At 45.0% G+C, this 12,473-nt stretch overlaps 1 non-coding gene across 1 annotated transcript; it reads right to left on the bottom strand.

Moving 5' to 3' along the window:
- Nucleotides 1-1,008: 1,008 nt before the first annotated feature.
- On the bottom strand, nucleotides 1,009-1,112 carry LOC112804768 (small nucleolar RNA R71). Its single transcript, XR_003203384.1, has one exon. It is a non-coding gene; the product is annotated as a small nucleolar RNA R71 (small nucleolar RNA).
- Nucleotides 1,113-12,473: the final 11,361 nt, after the last annotated feature.

Raw genomic sequence — 12,473 nt, forward strand, 5'->3', positions numbered from 1 at the left:
TTTCTTGTTAGCCAAGTCATTAATTTTCAAAATCAAATCTTTTTAAATTGTTTTTCAAATCATATCTTCTCAATCATATCTTTTTAAAACTATATCTTTTTCAATTATATCTTCTTAAATCACATCTTTTTCAAAATAGTTTTCAATCATATCTTTTTAATTTCTTATTTCAAAATCTTTTTCAAAAATCACTTGATTTCTTTTCCACTCTTAGTTTTCGAAAATCAATTAGTATTTTTCAAAATATTTTTAAAATCTTTTTAATTTATTTTCGAAAATTCTTCCCCTCTTCTCACATTCTTCTATTTATGAACTAACACTCCTCCTCAATGCACAATTCGAACTCTATCTTTCTATGTTCGAATTATTCTACCTCTTCCTTCTATTTTTCTTTTCCTCTGACACCTCAAGGAATCTCTATACTGTGACATAGAGGATTCCATATTTTCTTGTTCTCTTCTCTTTCATATGAGTAGGAGCAAAGACAAAAGCATTATTGTTGAGGCTGACCCTGAACCTGAAAGGATCTTGAAGCAAAAGCTAAGAGAAGCTAAAGCACAATTCTCTGTAGAGGACCTAACAGAAATCTTCAAAGAAGAAGACATGGCAGCCGAAAACAACAACAATGCCAACAATGCAAGGAAGGTGCTGGGTGACTTTACTGCACCTACTCCCGACTTCTATGGGAGATGCATCTCTATCCCTGCCATTGGAGCAAACAACTTTGAGCTTAAGCCTCAATTAGTTTCTCTAATGCAACAGAATTGCAAGTTTCATGGACTTCCATTGGAAGATCCTCATCAGTTTTTAGCTGAATTCTTGCAAATCTATGACACTGTCAAGACCAATGGGTTTGACCCTGAGGTCTACAGACTTATGCTATTCCCTTTTGCTGTAAGAGACAGAGCTAGGATATGGTTAGACTCACAACCTAAAGAAAGCCTGAACTCTTGGGAAAAGCTAGTCAATGCCTTCTTGGCAAAGTTCTTTCCACCTTAAAAATTGAGTAAGCTTAGAGTGGAAGTCCAAACCTTCAGACAGAAGGAAGGTGAATCCCTCTATGAAGCTTGGGAAAGATACAAACAATTGATCAGAAAGTGTCCTTCTGGCATGCTTTCTGAATGGAGCATCATAGGTATCTTCTATGATGGTCTGTCTGAACTGTCCAAGATGTCATTGGATAGTTCTGCTGGAGGATCTCTTCATCTGAAGAAGACGCCTCCAGAAGCTCAAGAACTGATTGAAATGGTTGCAAATAACCAATTCATGTACACTTCTGAAAGGAATCCTGTGAACAATGGGACGAATCAGAAGAAAGGAGTTCTTGAGATTGATACTCTGAATGCCATATCGGCTCAGAACAAAATATTGACTCAGCAAGTCAATATGATTTCTCAAAGTCTGTCTGGAATGCAAGCTGCACCAGGCAGTACTAAGGACGCTTCATCTGAAGAAGAAGCCTATGATCCTGAGAACCCTTCAATGGAAGAGGTGAATTACATGGGAGAACCCTATGGAAACACCTATAATCCTTCATGGAGAAATCATCCAAATCTCTCATGGAAGGATCAACAGAGACCTCAACAAGGTTTCAACAACAATAATGGTGAAAGAAATAGGATTAGCAATGGCAAGCCTTTTCCATCATCTTCTCAGCAACAGACAGAGAATTCTAAGCAGAGCCACTCTGACTTAGCAACCATGGTCTCTGATCTAATCAAAACCACTCAAAGTTTCATGACTAAAACAAGGTCCTCCATTAGAAACTTGGAGGCACAAGTGGGTCAGCTGAGTAAGAAAATTACTGAACTCCCTCCTAGCACTCTTCCAAGCAATACAGAAGAGAATCCAAAAGGAGAGTGCAAGGCCATTAACATGACCTACATGTCCGGATTTGGAGAGGAGGAAGAGGCAGTGAGCGTAACTGAGGAAGGCCTCAATGGATGTTCACTGGCCTTCAATGAGTTCCCGAATGAGGAACCATGCGAATCTGAGGCTCACACTGAGACCATAGAGATTCCATTGGATTTACTTCTGCCATTCATGAGCTCTGATAAGTATTCCTCCTCTGAAGAGGATGAATATGTCACTGAAGAGCAAGTTGCTAAATACCTTGGAGCAATCATGAAGCTAAATGACAAGCTATTTGGTAATGAGACTTGGGAGGATGAACCCCCTTTGCTCACCAAAGAATTGGATGACTTGTCTAGGCAGAAACTACCTCAAAAGAGACAGGATCATGGGAAGTTCTCAATACCTTGTACAGTAGGCACCATGACCTTCAAGAAGGCTCTGTGTGACGTAGGGTCAAGCATAAACCTCATGCCTCTCTCTGTAATGGAGAAGCTAGGGATCTTTGAGGTACAAGCTGCAAGAATCTCATTAGAGATGGCAGACAATTCAAGAAAACAAGCTTATGGACTTGTAGAGGATGTTCTGGTAAAAGTTGAAGACCATTACATCCCTGCTGATTTCATAGTCCTAGAGACTGGGAAGTGCATGGATGAATCCATCATCCTTGGCAGACCCTTCCTAGCCACAGCAAAGGCTGTGATTGATGTTGACAGAGGAAAATTGATCATTCAAGTGAATGAAGAATCCCTTGTGTTTAAGGCTCAAAGATATCCCTCTGTAACCATGGAGAGGAAGTATGAAGAGCTTCTCTCAAAACAGAGCCAAACAGAGCCCCTACAGTTAAACTCTAAGTTTGGTGTTGGGAGGCCACAACCAAATTCTAAGTTTGGTGTTGAACCCCCACATTCAAACTCTAATTTGGTGTTGGGAGGTTCCAACATTGCTCTGAGCATCTGTGAGGCTCTATGAGAGCCCACTGTCAAGCTACTAACATTAATGAAGCGCTTGTTGGGAGGCAACTCAATGTTATATTTATCTATTTTCCTTTGTTATTTTATGTTTTTTGTAGGTTGATGATCATGGAAAGTCACAAAATCAATTGAAAAAGCAAAAACAGAATGAAAAACAGAAAGAAAAACAGCACACCCTGGAGGAAAACCTTGCTGGCGTTTAAACGCCAGTAAGAGCAGCAATTGGGCATTTAACACCCAGTCTGGCACCATTCTGGGCGTTTAACGCCAGAAAGGGGCACCAGACTGGCGTTAAATGCCAGGAAAGGGCAAAGAGCTAGCGTTAAACGCTGGAAATGGGCACCAGCCCGACGTTTAACGCCAGAATTGGCATAAAGAGCATTTTTGCTCGCCACTTGGTACAGGGATGACTTTTCCTTGACACCTCAGGATCTGTGGACCCCACAGGATCCCCACCTACCCCACCACTCTCTCTCTTCTTCACCCATTCACCAATCACCTCAATACCTCTTCCCCAAAGAACCCTTACCTATCAAATCCCACTATTCTCTTCACCACTCACATCCATCCTTCATAAAACCCCACCTACCTCACTATTCAAATTCAAACCACTTTCCCTCCCAAACCCACCCATTATGGCCGAACCATACACCCCCTCTCCACTCCTATATAAACCCATATTCACCCCTTCATTTTCACACAACGTAAACACTACTTCTCCCCCTTTGGCCGAACCACAAAGCCACCTCCATCTCCTCTATTTCTTCTTCTTCTACTCTCTTCTTTCTTCTTTTGCTCGAGGACGAGCAAACCTTCTAAGTTTGGTGTGGTAAAAGCATTACTTTTTGTTTTTCCATAACCATTTATGGCACCTAAGGCCGGAAAAACCTTTAGAAAGAGGAAAGGGAAGGCAAAAGCTTCCACCTCCGAGTCATGGGAGATGGAGAGATTCATCTCAAGGGTGCATCAAGACCACTTCTATGAAGTTGTGGCCATGAAGAAAGTGATCCCCGAGGTCCCTTTCAAACTCAAAAAGAGTGAATATCAGGAGATCCGACATGAGATCCAAAGAAGAGGTTGGAAAGTTCTTACTAACCCCATTCAACAAGTCGAAATCTTAATGGTTCAAGAGTTCTATGCTAATGCATGGATCACCAAGAACCATGATCAAAGTGTGAACCCGGACCCAAAGAATTGGCTTACAATGGTTCGGAGGAAATACCTGGATTTTAGTCCGGAAAATGTAAGGTTGGCATTCAACTTGCCCATGATGCAAGGAGATGAACACCCTTACACTAGAAGGGTCAACTTTGATCAAAGGTTGGACCAAGTCCTCATAGACATTTGTGAAGAGGGCGCTCAATGGAAGAGAGATTCAAGAGGAAAGCCGGTTCAATTGAGAAGGCATGACCTCAAGCTCGTAGCTAGAGGATGGTTGGAGTTTATCCAACGCTCAATCATTTTGACTAGCAACCGGTCCGAAGTTACTATAGACAGCGCCATCATGATTCATAGCATCATGATTGGAGAGGAAGTAAAAGTTCATGAGGTCATATCCCAAGAACTTTATAAGGTGGCAGACAAGTCCTCTACCTTGGCAAGGTTAGCCTTTCCTCATCTCATTTGTCACCTCTGTTATTCAGTTGGAGTTGACATAGAGGGAGACACCCTTATTGATGAGGACAAGCCCATCACTAAGAAAAGGATGGAGCAAACAAGAGACCCCACTCATCATGAAATTCCTGAGATGCCTCAAGGGATGCACTTTCCTCCTCAAAACTATTGGGAGCAAATCAATACCTCCCTAGGAGAATTGAGTTCCAACATGGGACAACTAAGGGTGGAGCACCAAGAACATTCCATCCTCCTCCATGAAATTAGAGAAGATCAAAGAATCATGAGAGAGGAGCAACAAAGGCAAGGAAGAGACATTGAGGAGCTAAAGCACTCCATAAGATCTTCAAGAGGAAGAACAAGCCGCCATCACTAAGGTGGACCCGTTCTTTAACTTCCTTGTTCCTTATTTTCCTGTTTTTCGAAATTTTCATGCTTATGTCTTATGATCATTAGTGTCTTAGTGTCTATGCCTTAAAGTTATGAATGTCCTATGAATCCATCACCTTTCTTAAATGAAAAATGTTCTTAATTGAAAAAGAGAAGAATTGCATGAATTTTGAATTTTATAACAGATTAATTATATTGATGTGGTGGCAATACTTTTGATTTCTGAATGTATGCTTAAACAGTGCATATGTCTTTTGAATTTGTTGTTCATGAATGTTGGCTCTTGAAAGAATGATGAAAAAGGAGACATGTTACTTGTTCCGGGGGTTACCTGAAACGAGTAGCTCGGACGTCTTGGTGAGGCCCGAGGTGGGGGTCAGGGACCCGAGCTTGATATGTGGAGTGGTTGGTGGTTGTACCTGCAATGACACTCCGATGCTTAAGTTAGCATGGGTCCAAGCAGATATTGAGTAGAATTAGAGTATGAGTTATACCTGGGTGCTCCAGTGTATTTATAGTAGTCGGTCGTGATCTTCCCTGGATAAGATATTCTTATCTTATCTTATCTTTTGGGAGTTTTATCCCTATCTTTGTGGAACCGCCTTTCCTAGGCCTTTTCGGCCTTTAGGTTTTGGGCTTCGTTCCTTTTTGATGGGCCTTCTTAGCTTATTTGTCCGAGGTCCGACCTCAGGCGTGGGCCTTGGGATGAGGTCGGACCTTCTATGATCTTTACCGAGTTTGGGGAGCTCGGTCAGGGTATGAACAGTGCCCCTGCCCGAGTTCGTCCTTTTTGAGAGGTTGAGCTCGGGCATAGTAGTTTTTTCAAATTTTGAAAATGGCCGTTTCAGCATTTATTGCTTGTTACCGTTTCTCCTCGATTTCCGTTCGGGCTCTGTGAAGGCATTATTTATTTGCCCCTTTCCTCATTTTCTTCGTTTATTCTGTTCCCTTTCCATTTTTTCTGAGTTTTCGCCATCTCTCCTTCGAGCGCCGCTCCTTCTTTGTTCTTCTTCTCCGATTCTTTCTGTGCGTTTTTCCGGGGTTTCCTCCTCGCCGCCGTTTCCGTTTTCCTTGCATCGGAGCTCGTCGTCTTCTTCCTTTCTTCCAGGTTTGTTCTTGTCTTCATTTTCTTTGCGCATATATGCTTCTGTTTTCTTTTTCTTCTATGCCTGGGTTGCCCCGAAAAGAGGCGCCGCCATCGCTTTGGTTGCTTGTATGTGGGGGGGGGGCTCTTTTCTTTTGGTACTTTATTTTCGGGTTGCTGCATTTTCTTTCTAAAAGAACTTTGTTTTCTCGTTTTGCTGAATGGGTTTTTGCTGTCTGCCTTTATGTGATTTTTGCCTTGCTGTTGTATTCTTCTTTGTAGGCAAGATTTTTATGTCTCGAAAGGTTCTTCAAGCAATGTCGACCAAGATTCCGAGTGGTCTTGGTTGGGTAGATCCTGTTCCTTTAAGAGTCCCTTCCGTGGTAGATTCTGAGTATTTAGCTAGGTTTCGTAGGCAATGTAGCATATGTGAGGATAGGGAGTCTGAGAGGGATTATGAGTTAGTAGCCCCGGATTCCGAGGAGAGAGTTTGCTTCCCGCCTTTAGACAGTTCCGAGAAGCTCTTCTTTTACGCCTATGATTGTTTTTTCTCTAAGCTGGGTGTCCGACTTCCTTTTACCGACCTGGAGTCCGAGGTGTTGTGGTCCTGTAACCTTGCCCCTACGCAGCTCCATCCAAATTCCTGGGCATTTTTAAAGCTGTTCCAACTTTTGTGCCAGTTTTTGGGTGTCCCTCCCTCTATTTCTCTTTTTTCCTATTTGTTTGTGTTGACGAAGCCGGGTTCGGGTGGGGGGAAGGTGTCTTGGGTCTCTTTTAGGGCAAACCAGGGGAGGAAGTTCTGTACCCTGTATGATGAGTCTTTTCACGATTTTAAGAACTATTATTTCAAGGTCCGGGCTACTGGGGACGTCCGACCTTTCTTTCTAGATGAGAGTGGGGAGCCTTCTTTTCCTCTTTGTTGGCAGGAGAATGTAGTGTCTGTTAAGTATACGTTTGAGAGTCTAGATGAGGTGGAGCAGGCTTTTGTGGGTGTGGTAAGCAGTTTATGGGGTCGGGCACCTCACTTGGACACGAAGAAAATGTTGGGAGATCCAAGCCTTCTCCGTTCCGAGTTAGGTAGTTCCCGACCTCTTTGAGATTCCGACCTTTCCTTTGTGTTTTGCTTTATTTTTGGTGGAATTTCTGTTGTGGTAATCCCTTTTATTTCTTGCAGAGATGTCTTCTCAGGCGGATTCCATGAAATTTCTTCGTCGGACGAAGAAGTCGGTGGCTGCTCGAAATCTCGAGGCCGGGGATGCTTCTGTCCGATCCTCTCCGCAGAAGACTACCGTGGGTGTTCAGACTCGGTCGAAGACTATTCCGACTCCTCAGTTCCGAGCTGTAAGCCAGGATCCTCCGACCTCTGCTACTTCTTCTCCTCCTCCGTTCTCGGGTCCTCCTCCTAAGAAGCAGAAGACCTCTCAGGAGCTTGCCAGTTTCAATGATAAGGACTTTGATGCTCTAGGTTGGATTGAGCAGCATATCTTTCCTCAGACCTTTATTTCTACTGATGATGCGTCTATGGAGCATCATTTTCAGTATATGGCGCGGAGCTGTGTCCGGATGGCCAGTCTTCATGCCGCTATTGCCCGGGAGTTCAAGAAGTCCCCCATTGGTGCGACCAGCTCCCGACTTGAGAAGGCTCAGTCCGAGCTTGATAAGATTAGTCAACTGAAGGCTGCCCGGATTGCTGAGCTGGAGGCCTCCTTGGAGAAAGAGAAAACTAAAGCTACCGCGGCTGTGGCGGCAGCGAAGACATCTGAGGAGATGGCGAAGGCGGCTACGGAGAATTATACCAAGCTATATACCGAGCTTGTGGAGACAAGGGAGGAGTTGCAATCCGCGCAGGACAAGTTTTACGAGCTGGAAGGTCATGTGGCCAAGGGCATGAATGCCATGTTCGAGAATTTGAAGGCTCAGGTCCGAGTTCTTGCTCCCGACCTAGATTTGAGCTTGTTCAGTACGGATAACGTCGTTGTGGATGGCCAGATTGTTCCTGCTCCTACTGAGGATGAGGTCCCGATGTCCGACCCCAAAGTTCCGGTTGAGAACCCGACTTCCCCCTTGGTCGGGGATGGATCTGGTGTGGGGGTTTCGAATCGAGAGGACATTGCCGTCGATGCTGTCCCGATTTCTATGTTTGCTCCGCAGCCTTCTGTTGATGTGGAGTCTGGGAAGGACTTTGATCCTCTGTAATCTTTTTATTCTGGTTTTGTGCCCGGCCTGTGGGCTCTTTTGTCTTTTGGATGGTTTCTGTTGAACGCTTTGAACACCTTTTGCTTTTAGCTACTTTTTAGTAACTTTTTTAGCTTATTATGCGGTGTTTTTGTTCGCGTTTTGACCTTTTGTTTCCGCTTTTGTGCTTTTTAGTTGTTTTCAGGTAACAACTTTTTAGCTAGCGTTTTGACTTTTTGTTTCCGCTTTTGTGCTTTTTAGTTGTTTTCGGATAACAACTTTTTAGCTAGCGTTTTGACTTTTTGTTTCCGCTTTTGTGCTTTTTAGTTGTTTTCGGATAACAACTTTTTAGCTAGCGTTTTGAAACTTCTTCTGATTTCGTTCTTTTCGCTTGTACTTTTTAGTTGCTTTTGTAAAGCAACTTTTTAGTAAGCGTTTTTCGAAATCTTGGTTCTTGCCGTTTTGAGGCTTCTTTCTTGGGTCCGAGCTTTTTCTCGGACATCGGGTGCTCGAGTACCTCCTTTTTGTTAGGTCCGATTTTGTCGTTGGTCGGCCCTTTTGAGTTATTTCTGCAATCTCTTTTATTTGGCTTTTTCGAGCCATTTCAGAGTTACTTTATAACTTTTCCTTTGTCGGGTCCGACTTCGTCGTTTGGTCGGCCTTTTTAAGTTATTTTTGTAACCTCTTTTTCATTTGGCTTTTCGAGCCATTTCAGAGTTACTTTATAACTTCTCACATTAATTTGAACCTCGTCGCTTCATCTTTGCCGACCTTGTATGGTCTCTTGGCAAATGATTTTTTGCGTTTTGCCGAGCATAAATTAATGCGCCTTGGTGGGGTACTTTCTAGGATTTGCTTCATCATGAGGAAGAGAAAATAGAGAAATTTGATTAGTATTAAAAAAGAAGGAATATTTACAAACTGTTTACCCTTTGACTAGGTCGGGTATCTTACTTAGCCGGGTGTCTCATTAAAAAACCCTTGTAGGGAAAAAGAGTACACCTCGGGTTAGGTTTTTCTAGCTGTAGTACCGTCTTAGATTACAGGCGTGCCAGGCCCTGGGCAGCTCATTGCCTTCTAGATCGGATATTTTGTAGTAGCCTGTCCCTAAGACTTCTGTTACCTTGTAGGGTCCTTTCCAATTTGCGGCTAGCTTTCCTTCTCCCGACTTTTGTGTTCCGATGTCATTTCGGATTAGAATCAGGTCGTGAATGGAGAAACTTCGCTTTATTACCTTTTGATTGTATCTGAGGGCCGTTCGCCGTTTTAAGGCTTCTTCTCGGATTCGGGCTCTTTCTCGGACCTCGGGGAGGAGGTCGAGTTCTTCCCTTTGTGCCTGTGGGTTGCCTCCTTCGTTGTAGAAGATGACTCTGGGCGACCCTTCATCTATTTCGATAGGAATCATTGCCTCCATCCCGTAGGCTAGTCGGAACGGGGATTCTCCCGTTGTAGAGTGCGGGGTTGTCCGATATGCCCATAGTACCTGGGGGAGTTCTTCGGCCCATGCCCCTTTGGCCTCTTGGAGTCTTCGTTTTAATCCGGCCAAGATGACTTTATTTGCAGCTTCTGCTTGTCCATTGGCTTGTGGGTGTTCGACTGATGTGAATTGCTGTTTGATTTTTAGTTCGGCCACCAAGTTCTGAAAACTTGTGTCCGTGAACTGTGTTCCATTGTCTGTTGTGATGGAGTAGGGGACTCCGAACCTTGTGACAATGTTTTTGTATAGGAATTTGCGGCTTTTCTGAGCCGTAATGGTGGCTAAGGGCTCGGCTTCGATCCACTTTGTAAAGTAGTCGACCCCTACTATGAGGTATTTGACTTGCCCCGGTCCTTGCGGGAACGGGCCAAGTAGGTCAAGTCCCCATTTTGCGAAGGGCCATGGTGCGGTGATGCTGATAAGGTCTTCTGGTGGTGCCTTGTGGAAATTGGCGTGTTTTTGGCAGGGGGGCATATTTTCACGAATTCCGTTGCGTCTTTCTGCAAGGTCGGCCAGTAGAAGCCGGCTCGGACTACCTTTTTAGATAATGCCCGAGCTCCGAGATGGTTCCCACACATGCCTCCGCGGACTTCTTCGAGGACGTTCTTTGTTTCTGAGGTCGGGACGCACCGAAGGAGGGGATTTGTGAATCCTCTTCTGTATAATACACCGTGAATTAGTGTATAATTTTGGGCATCTTTCGTGAGTCTTTTAGCTCCCTTTCTTTCGGCGGGAAGAGTTCCCGACTTCAGGTAGCTGAGTATGGGGGTCATCCATCCTTGCTATTGGTTGGATATATTCAGCGTTTCTTCCTCTCTTAGCACGGAGGGGGATTGTAAAGTTTCCCGGAGGAGACTTCTGTTGTTGCCTCCGGGCTTGGTGCTGGCGAGCTTTGAGAGGGCGTCTGCCCGGGCGTTTTGTTCCCGAGGTATGTGCTGGATTTGTATTTCTGAAAAGTGGCGTAATTGTGCCTGTGTTTGATCCAGGTATTTTTTCATAGTTGGGTCTTTGGCCTGGTAGCTTCCATTTACTTGAGATGTGACGACCTGGGAGTCGCTGAAGATCGTGATTCTCTGGGCTCCGACCTCTTCGGCTAGCTTTAGACCTGCTAGTAGGGCCTCGTATTCGGCTTGGTTGTTCGAGGCCTGGAACTCGAATTTTAGGGATAGTTCTATCCGCGTTCCTTGGTCGCTTTCGAGTATAACCCCGGCTCCGCTTCCTGTTTTGTTTGAGGACCCGTCGACATACAGATTCCACGAGAGTGGGGTTCCAGGGGTCTCAGTATATTCTGCGATGAAGTCGGCTAGGTACTGAGATTTTATGGCAGTCCGGGCTTCATAGTGGAGGTCGATCCCGGACAGTTCCACCGCCCATTGTAGTATTCGTCCTGCCAGGTCTGTTTTTTGCAGGATGTGTCTCATGGGTTGGTTTGTCCGGACTTTGATGGTATGGGCTTGAAAGTAGGGACGGAGCCTCCGAGCTGTGAATATTAGGGCGTAGGCGAATTTTTCTATTTTCTGATAGTTTAATTCGGCCCCTTGCAGTGCCTTGCTCACAAAGTATACGGGGTGTTGTCCTTGGTCATTTTCCCGTATTAATGCTGAAGCGACTGCCCGATGTCCGACCGAGAGGTATAATACGAGCTCTTCCCCTTTTAAAGGTCGGGTTAGGATTGGTGGCTGCCCGAGGAATTCCTTGAATTCTTGAAAGGCTTTTTCGCACTCCGGGGTCCATGAGAAGGGTTTCCCTTTCTTTAGGAGTGAGTAGAGAGGTAGTGATTTTATCGCTGATCCTGCCAAAAATCTTGATAGGGCGGCCAGCCTTCCATTCAGCTGTTGTACTTCTTTGACACAGGTCGGGCTTTTCATATTGAGTATCGCTTGGCATTTGTCCGAGTTTGCTTCGATGCCCCTTTGAGTTAACATGAAGCCTAAGAATTTTCCGGCTTCTGCGGCGAAGGTGCACTTTGTCGGGTTGAGTCTCATGTTGTGTTTTCTGAGGGTGCCGAAGACACTGGTGAGGTCGGTCAGCAAGTTTCCGTCTTCTTGTGTCTTTACCAGCATGTCGTCGACGTACACCTCTAGTTGTAGTCCGATGTGCTCTGAGAACACTTTGTTCATTAGCCTTTGGTGGGTTGCCCCTGCGTTCTTCAGCCCGAAGGGCATTACTACGTAGCAGTAGTTTGCCCTTGGGGTTATGAACGAGGTCTTTTCTTGGTCGGGTCCGTACATCGGGATTTGATTGTATCCCGAGTATGCGTCCATGAAGGAGAGATATCTATGGCCTGAGGCTGCGTCTACTAAGGCGTCGATGTTTGGTAGTGGATATGGGTCCTTGGGGCAGGCTTTGTTGAGATCCGTGTAATCGACGCACATCCTCCATTTTCCGTTGGGCTTTTTTACCAGGACCACGTTTGCGAGCCATAGGGGGTATTTTACTTCTCGAATGAACCCTGCATCTAGTAATGCTTGTACTTGTTCTTCTATTGCTTGCACGCGCTCAGGCCCGAGTTTCCGGCGTCTTTGTTGGACAGGTCTGGACCCCGGGTATACTGATAGCTTATGGCACATCAGGTCGGGGCTTATGCCTGGCATGTCGGAGGCTTTCCAGGCGAAGAGGTCGGAATTCTCTTTTAAGAGGGTTATGAGTTCCTCTTTTAGGCCTGCTTCGAGGTTCGCTCCTACGTTTGTTATTTTTTCAGGTGTGTTCCCGATTTGGATTTTTTCGGTTTCTCCCTCTGGTTGTGGCCGGAGGTCTTCTCGGGTTTGAACTCGTCCGAGTTCTATTGTATTGACCTCTTTCCCTTTTAGGCTCAGGCTTTCGTTGTAGCATCGCCGTGCTAGTTTTTGGTCGCCTTTTAGGGTAGCGATTCCTTTTGCGGTAGGGAACTTCATACAGAGGTGTGGGG

The sequence above is a fragment of the Arachis hypogaea genome, chromosome 5, assembly GCF_003086295.3.
Source record: "Arachis hypogaea cultivar Tifrunner chromosome 5, arahy.Tifrunner.gnm2.J5K5, whole genome shotgun sequence".
NCBI lineage: Eukaryota > Viridiplantae > Streptophyta > Magnoliopsida > Fabales > Fabaceae > Arachis > Arachis hypogaea.